General features: G+C 63.2%; 3 non-coding genes and 1 pseudogene across 3 annotated transcripts; all 4 read left to right on the top strand.

Moving 5' to 3' along the window:
• The first annotated feature begins 622 nt into the window (after positions 1 to 622).
• On the top strand, positions 623 to 741 carry LOC142872518 (5S ribosomal RNA). Its single transcript, XR_012920775.1, has one exon. It is a non-coding gene; the product is annotated as a 5S ribosomal RNA (ribosomal RNA).
• A 3,767-nt stretch (positions 742 to 4,508) lies between these two features.
• Positions 4,509 to 4,627, top strand: LOC142872593 (uncharacterized; annotated as a pseudogene).
• Positions 4,628 to 8,420: 3,793 nt separating this feature from the next.
• Positions 8,421 to 8,539, top strand: LOC142872519 (5S ribosomal RNA). The gene has a single exon (XR_012920776.1). It is a non-coding gene; the product is annotated as a 5S ribosomal RNA (ribosomal RNA).
• Positions 8,540 to 12,325: 3,786 nt separating this feature from the next.
• Positions 12,326 to 12,444, top strand: LOC142872520 (5S ribosomal RNA). Its single transcript, XR_012920777.1, has one exon. It is a non-coding gene; the product is annotated as a 5S ribosomal RNA (ribosomal RNA).
• The last annotated feature ends 54 nt before the right edge of the window (positions 12,445 to 12,498 follow it).

The following is a 12,498-nucleotide window of genomic DNA, read 5'->3' on the forward strand; positions in this document are numbered from 1 at the left end:
ACGAAGCGGTGCCGGCAGTTCTCCACGGGCTTGGGCGTTTTCCAGAGGTAGGAGATGGAGGGGACTGATTTCTTCAGCGCCCCCCAAACCACGCCACCCCACCCCACCCATGGGACACATCCCCAGAGAGAGACGCCCCATACACTGGCTGTGCCCCAGCCCTGGCCCGGGGGAATAGGCGGCAGCCCACCCACAGGGCGAGGGGGGGGCGCAGCTGAAAGGGGTTGTGGGGGAGGGCGGCCCCTGGCTAGGGTCAAAGGGCGAGCGTCCCGCGCGTGCGCAGTCAGCGGCAGGCAGCGACGCGCTGGGGGTGGGCAGCGGGTAGGTGAAGGAGGCCGGGCGAGGAGACGAGGGGGGCTGGGAGGGCTCCACCTTGGCGAGTCCAGCCGTGGAGGCGCATCTTGTGTGAGTGTGAGTGAGTGTGAGTGTGTGTGTGTGTGTATAGAGAGACAGCCCCCCGCCCCGCCCCGCCCATCACCCCCGTCCCTGGGAGCCCGCGGGACCCGGCCGGCCGGAGAACTCAACCGGCCCGGCCCGGCGCGGGGCCTGGGGCGGGAGGCGGCGGCGGGGAAGCCCAGAGAGGCTCGGCTTCTTGAGCGGGGCAGGGGCGCCCTCCGCCGCCGTCTAGGGCCACACCACCCTGAACGCCCCCGATCTCGTCTGGTCTCGGAAGCTAAGCAGGGTCGGGCCTGGTTAGTACTTGGATGGGAGACCGCCTGGGAATACCGGGTGCCACAGGCTGCTGCTTTTTTTTTTTTTTTTTTTTTGCCTCTTGTTCTGTCCCCTTTCTGGGAGCGCGGCGGCGGCCCGGGGTGGGGGTCACCCCCACCCTCAGCGCCCGCGCGGTGCCTGGCGCCCCAGCCCGCACCGTGGGGCCTCCTCTTGTCCCAAGCCGCGACACCGCCGCCACGCGGCAGCATGCGTGGCATCTGGACTGTCAGGTCTCAGACCAAAGGTCTGCTCTGTGGGAACCGACACGCTGGAGGAAACCTTGAGAGTCTGAGAGGGGAGGGAGTTCCAGAAGAAGGCCAGGATGTCATTTTGAGGGAGTACGTGACCAGAACTCGTCCCGTTGCTTTTGGGGTTCTATGGGCTACACGCAGGAATCTTTGGTGGTGGCACCTGATGTTGGGGGATCCGGAGTCACACCGAGACCTGCTCCACAGGCCTCCTTTTACTTTTCTCTTCGGATTCATTATGTTTAAAAAGTGTCTCTTACCTCTAAGATTGCATTTTCTTTTCTCTCTCTCTTCAAGCAGATGATGGGAGTACAAGTATTCAGGTGACATGTGTTGCCCGTGCCCCCCTCCCCCCTGTGTTCTTTTTTTTTTTTTTTTTTTTTTGAGACAGAGTCTCGTTTTGCTGCCCAGGCTAGAGTGAGTGCCATGGCGTCAGCCCAGCTCACAGCAACCTCAATCTCCGGGCTCAAGCAATCCTGCTGCCTCAGCCTCCCGAGTAGTTGGGACTACAGGCATGCACCACCACGCCCGGCTGTGTTTTTCTATATATATTAGTTGGCCAATTAATTTCTCTCTATTTTTAGTAGAGACGGGGTCTCGCTCTTGCTCAGGCTGGTTTCGAACTCCTGACCTGGAGCAATCCGCCCGCCTCGGCCTCCCAGAGAGCTAGGATTACAGGCGTGAGCCACCGCGCCCGGCCCCCCCCTGTGTTCTTATTCATATACCTCTCATGTTGTTCCAGCGTATTGTGGGGATACCAATGTTAAGGTCGGGTGCCTTGCCCTCTCCAAGCCTCCCCCCTCGGGTCAGAGCTTCAAGTGCGCCCATCCCCCAGTCGGTGCGCACCCACCCCATGCCTAATGGATGTGTATGCCCCTCCCCTCCCCCCACCCGCCCGACACCCACCCGATGAAGGTGATTCCTCTCCGTCCACTTAGGCGTCCATCCGTTCGTACCAATTTGCTGGTGAGCGCGCTCACGTGGTGCTCGTGTGTCCATTCTTGGGATACTTGGCTTACTGGAACGGGTTCCAGCTCTGGCCAGGAGAACACGAGAGGCGCCCCCTCACCGCTGCTCCTCACAGCCGAATGGCACTCCGTGGTGTCCACGCGCCACATTTTATTGATGCACTCCTGGATGGATGGGCACTCGGGTCGCTTCCACGTCTTTGCGATTGTGAATTGTGCCCTAACTGTAACCCTAACCCTTACCCAGCCCGTCTCCTCTGCCCCTGCCTGACGCACTCCTCCCCGGCCAGGCCCGTCACTGTCCTGGGCCCCCGCCTGACCGGCTCCTCCCCGCCCGGCCGGTCACCGTCCTCTGCCCCTGCCTGACATGCTCCTTCCCGCCCGCCCGGCCTCTCACCGTCCTCGGCCCCTGCCTGACCGGCTCCTCCGTCGCCTGGGCCTTCCAAGGGCTTGGTGTGGACGCTGCTTCCAGGAAGCCCTCCAGAAACCCGGCAGCAGGGTGGCCGCAGCAGTCTCCAGCAGCCGTCCATAAGTCGCGTGAGTGCGGGGGACGTGCCCCCGCTGTGCCGCGGGGGGGCCCAGCCTGGTGTCTTCCCTGAGGCCCTGGGGCTGCCGGCTGGGCTGCCGCTCCCCGCAAGGGGAGAGCCGCGGAGGTGGGGACCGCCTCCTGATGGGGACGTACACGCAGCTCTCCACGTCGGATTCCGGGGCTCTCTGTCCTGCCCGAAGGCCCAGCTGGCCTGCGGGTCCTTAGAGTGGCAAAAACATCCGAAAACTGAGATTGAGGGTCCGGTGGGTGTCTGCACTTTTGTGCTGGGCACCCCAGGGAGGCCCGGGGGCTGGCTGGACAACGTGGTCTGCTGGGCGGGGGGGTTGGAGGAGCAACTGATGCCCTTTGCACTTTGGGTAGCAAGAGTCTGAGGTGTCTCTGAGCCCTGTGCCCTGTGGGGGGGGGCCGGGGGGGAGGAGGAGGAGGAGGAGGAGGAGGAGGAGGTGGGAAGGGCCGGGGCCTGCAGTCCTGTTCCCGGGGTGGCACGGCAAGTGGCTTCTTCCACAGGCTGCTTGGCCTGGGCTCCCTGCACCTGGGCCTTTGGAGGACCGGCCCTGTGCTTGCCAACACTTCCTGCAGGGACCCAGAGCTGGGAGGTGGCATCTCTCAGCCCTGGGTCGGGCAGAGCCCCAGCGGGCCATGCCCACAACCTCTCTCAGCACCGGTCCCCCAGAAGGCTCCTTTGGGACCAGGATTCTCTTGCGGTGACTCTTTAAGGTCTGGCCCCTGGATGGAGGGGCACCAGGAGTAGAGGAGCAGGAAGGGGAAGGGCGTGGCCGTGCGAGGGGACACTTTGAGGCCAAGTCCCAGCTTCAGCCTGATCCTCCTGGGAACCCCGCTCTGAGACAAGGAGCCGGGCTTCGCATTCCCACAGCAGCCAGTCGTGGGCTGAGGACACCTGGGGCGTTGGGAACTCCCTGGCTTCTCCTTGGTTTAACGTCTAGAGCTGCTTGTGAATCGCGCCGCCACACACACCCGAGCGCAGGTGTCTTCCGCACAGACTGCGGGCCTCGCTCTTCTGAATGCCGCTAGCTCGCCACCCACCCACGGGTGAACCTGGTCAGGGTGCTTTCTCTCGGGGGCAGACTCTTTTCCGGGCGGGCTACCGGTGTCTCTGTTTGCTCGTTTCTTCCTTCCATTTCGGGAAAGTCTTCCTTGCTGGGTGTGGAAATCTCCTATGCCTTCCCTCGCCTATTCTGTCAGCTTTAAAATTCTCTTTCAGTTGCCACCCTCACAGATGGATTAGGAAACTCTTTCCGGTGCACTCATTAGTGAAATGACCTCCAGGAAGCTGGAATCCAATATCTAATGGCCGATTTTTAGCCAGTCCACACGCCAGGGTGGTCGGGGTCCAATGCAGCCCCGGCCAGGCCCAGGCCCCTTGGACTGGGCCACAGGAGGACACGGAGGAGGGTCCCGTCCCCCACGAAGCGGTGCCGGCAGTTCTCCACGGGCTTGGGCGTTTTCCAGAGGTAGGAGATGGAGGGGACTGATTTCTTCAGCGCCCCCCAAACCACGCCACCCCACCCCACCCATGGGACACATCCCCAGAGAGAGACGCCCCATACACTGGCTGTGCCCCAGCCCTGGCCCGGGGGAATAGGCGGCAGCCCACCCACAGGGCGAGGGGGGGGCGCAGCTGAAAGGGGTTGTGGGGGAGGGCGGCCCCTGGCTAGGGTCAAAGGGCGAGCGTCCCGCGCGTGCGCAGTCAGCAGCAGGCAGCGACGCGCTGGGGGTGGGCAGCGGGTAGGTGAAGGAGGCCGGGCGAGGAGACGAGGGGGGCTGGGAGGGCTCCACCTTGGCGAGTCCAGCCGTGGAGGCGCATCTTGTGTGAGTGTGAGTGAGTGTGAGTGTGTGTGTGTGTGTATAGAGAGACAGCCCCCCGCCCCGCCCCGCCCCGCCCCGCCCATCACCCCCGTCCCGGCGAACTCAACCGGCCCGGCCCGGCGCGGGGCCTGGGGCGGGAGGCGGCGGCGGGGAAGCCCAGAGAGGCTCGGCTTCTCGAGCGGGGCAGGGGCGCCCTCCGCCGCCGTCTAGGGCCACACCACCCTGAACGCCCCCGATCTCGTCTGGTCTCGGAAGCTAAGCAGGGTCGGGCCTGGTTAGTTCTTGGATGGGAGACCGCCTGGGAATACCGGGTGCCACAGGCTGCTGCTTTTTTTTTTTTTTTTTTTTTTTTTTTGCCTCTTGTTCTGTCCCCTTTCTGGGAGCGCGGCGGCGGCCGGGGGTGGGGGTCACCCCCACCCTCAGCGCCCGCCCGCGGTGCCTGGCGCCCCAGCCCGCACCGTGGGGCCTCCTCTTGTCCCAAGCTGCGACACCGCCGCCACGCGGCAGCATGCGTGGCATCTGGACTGTCAGGTCTCAGACCAAAGGTCTGCTCTGTGGGAACCGACACGCTGGAGGAAACCTTGAGAGTCTGAGAGGGGAGGGAGTTCCAGAAGAAGGCCAGGATGTCATTTTGAGGGAGTATGTGACCAGAACTCGTCCCGTTGCTTTTGGGGTTCTATGGGCTACACGCAGGAATCTTTGGTGGTGGCACCTGATGTTGGGGGATCCGGAGTCACACCCAGACCTGCTCCACAGGCCTCCTTTTACTTTTCTCTTCGGATTCATTATTTTTAAAAAGTGTCTCTTACCTCTAGGATTGCATTTTCTTTTCTCTCTCTCTTCAAGCAGATGATGGGAGTACAAGTATTCAGGTGACATGTGTTGCCCGTGCCCCCCTCCCCCCTGTGTTCTTTTTTTTTTTTTTTTTTTTTGAGACAGAGTCTCGTTTTGCTGCCCAGGCTAGAGTGAGTGCCATGGCGTCAGCCTAGCTCACAGCAACCTCAATCTCCGGGCTCAAGCAATCCTGCTGCCTCAGCCTCCCGAGTAGTTGGGACTACAGGCATGCACCACCACGCCCGGCTGTGTTTTTCTATATATATTAGTTGGCCAATTAATTTCTCTCTATTTTTAGTGGAGACGGGGTCTCGCTCTTGCTCAGGCTGGTTTCGAACTCCTGACCTGGAGCAATCCGCCCGCCTCGGCCTCCCAGAGAGCTAGGATTACAGGCGTGAGCCACCGCGCCCGGCCCCCCCTGTGTTCTTATTCATATACCTCTCATGTTGTTCCAGCGTATTGTGGGGGTACCAATGTTAAGGTCGGGTGCCTTGCCCTCTCCAAGCCTCCCCCCTCGGGTCAGAGCTTCAAGTGCGCCCATCCCCCAGTCGGTGCGCACCCACCCCATGCCTAATGGATGTGTATGCCCCTCCCCTCCCCCCACCCGCCCGACACCCACCCGATGAAGGTGATTCCTCTCTGTCCACTTAGGCGTCCATCCGTTCGTACCAATTTGCTGGTGAGCGCGCTCACGTGGTGCTCGTGTGTCCATTCTTGGGCTACCTGGCTTACTGGAACGGGTTCCAGCTCTGGCCAGGAGAACACGAGAGGCGCCCCCTCACCGCTGCTCCTCACAGCCGAATGGCACTCCGTGGTGTCCACGCGCCACATTTTATTGATGCACTCCTGGATGGATGGGCACTCGGGTCGCTTCCACGTCTTTGCGATTGTGAATTGTGCCCTAACTGTCACCCTAACCCTTACCCAGCCCCCGTCTCCTCTGCCCCTGCCTGACGCACTCCTCCCCGGCCAGGCCCGTCACTGTCCTGGGCCCCCGCCTGACCGGCTCCTCCCCGCCCGGCCTGTCACCGTCCTCTGCCCCTGCCTGACATGCTCCTTCCCGCCCGCCCGGCCTCTCACCGTCCTCGGCCCCTGCCTGACCGGCTCCTCCGTCGCCTGGGCCTTCCAAGGGCTTGGTGTGGACGCTGCTTCCAGGAAGCCCTCCAGAAACCCGGCAGCAGGGTGGCCGCAGCAGTCTCCAGCAGCCGTCCCTAAGTCGCGTGAGTGCGGGGGACGTGCCCCCGCTGTGCCGCGGGGGCCCAGCCTGGTGTCTTCCCTGAGGCCCTGCGGCTGCCGGCTGGGCTGCCGCTCCCCGCAAGGGGAGAGCCGCGGAGGTGGGGACCGCCTCCTGATGGGGACGTACACGCAGCTCTCCACGTCGGATTCCGGGGCTCTCTGTCCTGCCCGAAGGCCCAGCTGGCCTGCGGGTCCTTAGAGTGGCAAAAACATCCGAAAACTGAGATTGAGGGTCCGGTGGGTGTCTGCACTTTTGTGCTGGGCACCCCAGGGAGGCCCGGGGGCTGGCTGGACAACGTGGTCTGCTGGGCGGGGGGAGGGGGGTTGGAGGAGCAACTGATGCCCTTTGCACTTTGGGTAGCAAGAGTCTGAGGTGTCTCTGAGCCCTGTGCCCTGTGGGGGGGGGGCGGGGGGGAGGAGGAGGAGGAGGAGGAGGAGGAGGTGGGAAGGGCCGGGGCCTGCAGTCCTGTTCCCGGGGTGGCACGGCAAGTGGCTTCTTCCACAGGCTGCTTGGCCTGGGCTCCCTGCACCTGGGCCTTTGGAGGACCGGCCCTGTGCTTGCCAACACTTCCTGCAGGGACCCAGAGCTGGGAGGTGGCATCTCTCAGCCCTGGGTCGGGCAGAGCCCCAGCGGGCCATGCCCACAACCTCTCTCAGCACCGGTCCCCCAGAAGGCTCCTTTGGGACCAGGATTCTCTTGCGGTGACTCTTTAAGGTCTGGCCCCTGGATGGAGGGGCACCAGGAGTAGAGGAGCAGGAAGGGGAAGGGGGTGGCCATGCGAGGGGACACTTTGAGGCCAAGTCCCAGCTTCAGCCTGATCCTCCTGGGAACCCCGCTCTGAGACAAGGAGCCGGGCTTCGCATTCCCACAGCAGCCAGTCGTGGGCTGAGGACACCTGGGGCGTTGGGAACTCCCTGGCTTCTCCTTGGTTTAACATCTAGAGCTGCTTGTGAATCGCGCCGCCACACACACCCGAGCGCAGGTGTCTTCCGCACAGACTGCGGGCCTCGCTCTTCTGAATGCCGCTAGCTCGCCACCCACCCACGGGTGAACCTGGTCAGGGTGCTTTCTCTAAGGGGCAGACTCTTTTCCGGGCGGGCTACCGGTGTCTCTGTTTGCTCGTTTCTTTCTTCCATTTCGGGAAAGGCTTCCTTGCTGGGTGTGGAAATCTCCTATGCCTTCCCTCGCCTATTCTGTCAGCTTTAAAATTCTCTTTCAGTTGCCACCCTCACAGATGGATTAGGAAACTCTTTCCGGTGCACTCATTAGTGAAATGACCTCCAGGAAGCTGGAATCCAATATCTAATGGCCGATTTTTAGCGAGTCCACACGCCAGGGTGGTCGGGGTCCAATGCAGCCCCGGCCAGGCCCAGGCCCCTTGGACTGGGCCACCGGAGGACACGGAGGAGGGTCCCGGCCCCCACGAAGCGGTGCCGGCAGTTCTCCACGGGCTTGGGCGTTTTCCAGAGGTAGGAGATGGAGGGGACTGATTTCTTCAGCGCCCCCCAAACCACGCCACCCCACCCCACCCATGGGACACATCCCCAGAGAGAGACGCCCCATACACTGGCTGTGCCCCAGCCCTGGCCCGGGGGAATAGGCGGCAGCCCACCCACAGGGCGAGGGGGGGGGCGCAGCTGAAAGGGGTTGTGGGGGAGGGCGGCCCCTGGCTGGGGTCAAAGGGCGAGCGTCCCGCGCGTGCGCAGTCAGCGGCAGGCAGCGACGCGCTGGGGGTGGGCAGCGGGTAGGTGAAGGAGGCCGGGCGAGGAGACGAGGGGGGCTGGGAGGGCTCCACCTTGGCGAGTCCAGCCGTGGAGGCGCATCTTGTGTGAGTGTGAGTGAGTGTGAGTGTGTGTGTGTGTGTATAGAGAGACAGCCCCCCGCCCCGCCCCGCCCATCACCCCCGTCCCTGGGAGCCCGCGGGACCCGGCCGGCCGGAGAACTCAACCGGCCCGGCCCGGCGCGGGGCCTGGGGCGGGAGGCGGCGGCGGGGAAGCCCAGAGAGGCTCGGCTTCTTGAGCGGGGCAGGGGCGCCCTCCGCCGCCGTCTAGGGCCACACCACCCTGAACGCCCCCGATCTCGTCTGGTCTCGGAAGCTAAGCAGGGTCGGGCCTGGTTAGTACTTGGATGGGAGACCGCCTGGGAATACCGGGTGCCACAGGCTGCTGCTTTTTTTTTTTTTTTTTTTTTGCCTCTTGTTCTGTCCCCTTTCTGGGAGCGCGGCGGCGGCCCGGGGTGGGGGTCACCCCCACCCTCAGCGCCCGCGCGGTGCCTGGCGCCCCAGCCCGCACCGTGGGGCCTCCTCTTGTCCCAAGCCGCGACACCGCCGCCACGCGGCAGCATGCGTGGCATCTGGACTGTCAGGTCTCAGACCAAAGGTCTGCTCTGTGGGAACCGACACGCTGGAGGAAACCTTGAGAGTCTGAGAGGGGAGGGAGTTCCAGAAGAAGGCCAGGATGTCATTTTGAGGGAGTACGTGACCAGAACTCGTCCCGTTGCTTTTGGGGTTCTATGGGCTACACGCAGGAATCTTTGGTGGTGGCACCTGATGTTGGGGGATCCGGAGTCACACCGAGACCTGCTCCACAGGCCTCCTTTTACTTTTCTCTTCGGATTCATTATGTTTAAAAAGTGTCTCTTACCTCTAAGATTGCATTTTCTTTTCTCTCTCTTTTCAAGCAGATGATGGGAGTACAAGTATTCAGGTGACATGTGTTGCCCGTGCCCCCCTCCCCCCTGTGTTCTTTTTTTTTTTTTTTTTTTTGAGACAGAGTCTCGTTTTGCTGCCCAGGCTAGAGTGAGTGCCATGGCGTCAGCCTAGCTCACAGCAACCTCAATCTCCGGGCTCAAGCAATCCTGCTGCCTCAGCCTCCCGAGTAGTTGGGACTACAGGCATGCACCACCACGCCCGGCTGTGTTTTTCTATATATATTAGTTGGCCAATTAATTTCTTTCTATTTTTAGTAGAGACGGGGTCTCGCTCTTGCTCAGGCTGGTTTCGAACTCCTGACCTGGAGCAATCCGCCCGCCTCGGCCTCCCAGAGAGCTAGGATTACAGGCGTGAGCCACCGCGCCCGGCCCCCCCCTGTGTTCTTATTCATATACCTCTCATGTTGTTCCAGCGTATTGTGGGGATACCAATGTTAAGGTCGGGTGCCTTGCCCTCTCCAAGCCTCCCCCCTCGGGTCAGAGCTTCAAGTGCGCCCATCCCCCAGTCGGTGCGCACCCACCCCATGCCTAATGGATGTGTATGCCCCTCCCCTCCCCCCACCCGCCCGACACCCACCCGATGAAGGTGATTCCTCTCCGTCCACTTAGGTGTCCATCCGTTCGTACCAATTTGCTGGTGAGCGGGCTCACGTGGTGCTCGTGTGTCCATTCTTGGGATACTTGGCTTACTGGAACGGGTTCCAGCTCTGGCCAGGAGAACACGAGAGGCGCCCTCTCACCGCTGCTCCTCACAGCCGAATGGCACTCCGTGGTGTCCACGCGCCACATTTTATTGATGCACTCCTGGATGGATGGGCACTCGGGTCGCTTCCACGTCTTTGCGATTGTGAATTGTGCCCTAACTGTCACCCTAACCCTTACCCAGCCCGTCTCCTCTGCCCCTGCCTGACGCACTCCTCCCCGGCCAGGCCCGTCACTGTCCTGGGCCCCCGCCTGACCGGCTCCTCCCCGCCCGGCCGGTCACCGTCCTCTGCCCCTGCCTGACATGCTCCTTCCCGCCCGCCCGGCCTCTCACCGTCCTCGGCCCCTGCCTGACCGGCTCCTCCGTCGCCTGGGCCTTCCAAGGGCTTGGTGTGGACGCTGCTTCCAGGAAGCCCTCCAGAAACCCGGCAGCAGGGTGGCCGCAGCAGTCTCCAGCAGCCGTCCCTAAGTCGCGTGAGTGCGGGGGACGTGCCCCCGCTGTGCCGCGGGGGGGCCCAGCCTGGTGTCTTCCCTGAGGCCCTGGGGCTGCCGGCTGGGCTGCCGCTCCCCGCAAGGGGAGAGCCGCGGAGGTGGGGACCGCCTCCTGATGGGGACGTACACGCAGCTCTCCACGTCGGATTCCGGGGCTCTCTGTCCTGCCCGAAGGCCCAGCTGGCCTGCGGGTCCTTAGAGTGGCAAAAACATCCGAAAACTGAGATTGAGGGTCCGGTGGGTGTCTGCACTTTTGTGCTGGGCACCCCAGGGAGGCCCGGGGGCTGGCTGGACAACGTGGTCTGCTGGGCGGGGGGAGGGGGGTTGGAGGAGCAACTGATGCCCTTTGCACTTTGGGTAGCAAGAGTCTGAGGTGTCTCTGAGCCCTGTGCCCTGTGGGGGGGGGGCGGGGGGGAGGAGGAGGAGGAGGAGGAGGAGGAGGTGGGAAGGGCCGGGGCCTGCAGTCCTGTTCCCGGGGTGGCACGGCAAGTGGCTTCTTCCACAGGCTGCTTGGCCTGGGCTCCCTGCACCTGGGCCTTTGGAGGACCGGCCCTGTGCTTGCCAACACTTCCTGCAGGGACCCAGAGCTGGGAGGTGGCATCTCTCAGCCCTGGGTCGGGCAGAGCCCCAGCGGGCCATGCCCACAACCTCTCTCAGCACCGGTCCCCCAGAAGGCTCCTTTGGGACCAGGATTCTCTTGCGGTGACTCTTTAAGGTCTGGCCCCTGGATGGAGGGGCACCAGGAGTAGAGGAGCAGGAAGGGGAAGGGGGTGGCCATGCGAGGGGACACTTTGAGGCCAAGTCCCAGCTTCAGCCTGATCCTCCTGGGAACCCCGCTCTGAGACAAGGAGCCGGGCTTCGCATTCCCACAGCAGCCAGTCGTGGGCTGAGGACACCTGGGGCGTTGGGAACTCCCTGGCTTCTCCTTGGTTTAACATCTAGAGCTGCTTGTGAATCGCGCCGCCACACACACCCGAGCGCAGGTGTCTTCCGCACAGACTGCGGGCCTCGCTCTTCTGAATGCCGCTAGCTCGCCACCCACCCACGGGTGAACCTGGTCAGGGTGCTTTCTCTAAGGGGCAGACTCTTTTCCGGGCGGGCTACCGGTGTCTCTGTTTGCTCGTTTCTTTCTTCCATTTCGGGAAAGGCTTCCTTGCTGGGTGTGGAAATCTCCTATGCCTTCCCTCGCCTATTCTGTCAGCTTTAAAATTCTCTTTCAGTTGCCACCCTCACAGATGGATTAGGAAACTCTTTCCGGTGCACTCATTAGTGAAATGACCTCCAGGAAGCTGGAATCCAATATCTAATGGCCGATTTTTAGCGAGTCCACACGCCAGGGTGGTCGGGGTCCAATGCAGCCCCGGCCAGGCCCAGGCCCCTTGGACTGGGCCACCGGAGGACACGGAGGAGGGTCCCGGCCCCCACGAAGCGGTGCCGGCAGTTCTCCACGGGCTTGGGCGTTTTCCAGAGGTAGGAGATGGAGGGGACTGATTTCTTCAGCGCCCCCCAAACCACGCCACCCCACCCCACCCATGGGACACATCCCCAGAGAGAGACGCCCCATACACTGGCTGTGCCCCAGCCCTGGCCCGGGGGAATAGGCGGCAGCCCACCCACAGGGCGAGGGGGGGGGGCGCAGCTGAAAGGGGTTGTGGGGGAGGGCGGCCCCTGGCTGGGGTCAAAGGGCGAGCGTCCCGCGCGTGCGCAGTCAGCGGCAGGCAGCGACGCGCTGGGGGTGGGCAGCGGGTAGGTGAAGGAGGCCGGGCGAGGAGACGAGGGGGGCTGGGAGGGCTCCACCTTGGCGAGTCCAGCCGTGGAGGCGCATCTTGTGTGAGTGTGAGTGAGTGTGAGTGTGTGTGTGTGTGTATAGAGAGACAGCCCCCCGCCCCGCCCCGCCCATCACCCCCGTCCCTGGGAGCCCGCGGGACCCGGCCGGCCGGAGAACTCAACCGGCCCGGCCCGGCGCGGGGCCTGGGGCGGGAGGCGGCGGCGGGGAAGCCCAGAGAGGCTCGGCTTCTTGAGCGGGGCAGGGGCGCCCTCCGCCGCCGTCTAGGGCCACACCACCCTGAACGCCCCCGATCTCGTCTGGTCTCGGAAGCTAAGCAGGGTCGGGCCTGGTTAGTACTTGGATGGGAGACCGCCTGGGAATACCGGGTGCCACAGGCTGCTGCTTTTTTTTTTTTTTTTTTTTTGCCTCTTGTTCTGTCCCCTTTCTGGGAG

Source organism: Microcebus murinus, chromosome 8 (assembly GCF_040939455.1).
Source record: "Microcebus murinus isolate Inina chromosome 8, M.murinus_Inina_mat1.0, whole genome shotgun sequence".
Lineage (NCBI taxonomy): Eukaryota > Metazoa > Chordata > Mammalia > Primates > Cheirogaleidae > Microcebus > Microcebus murinus.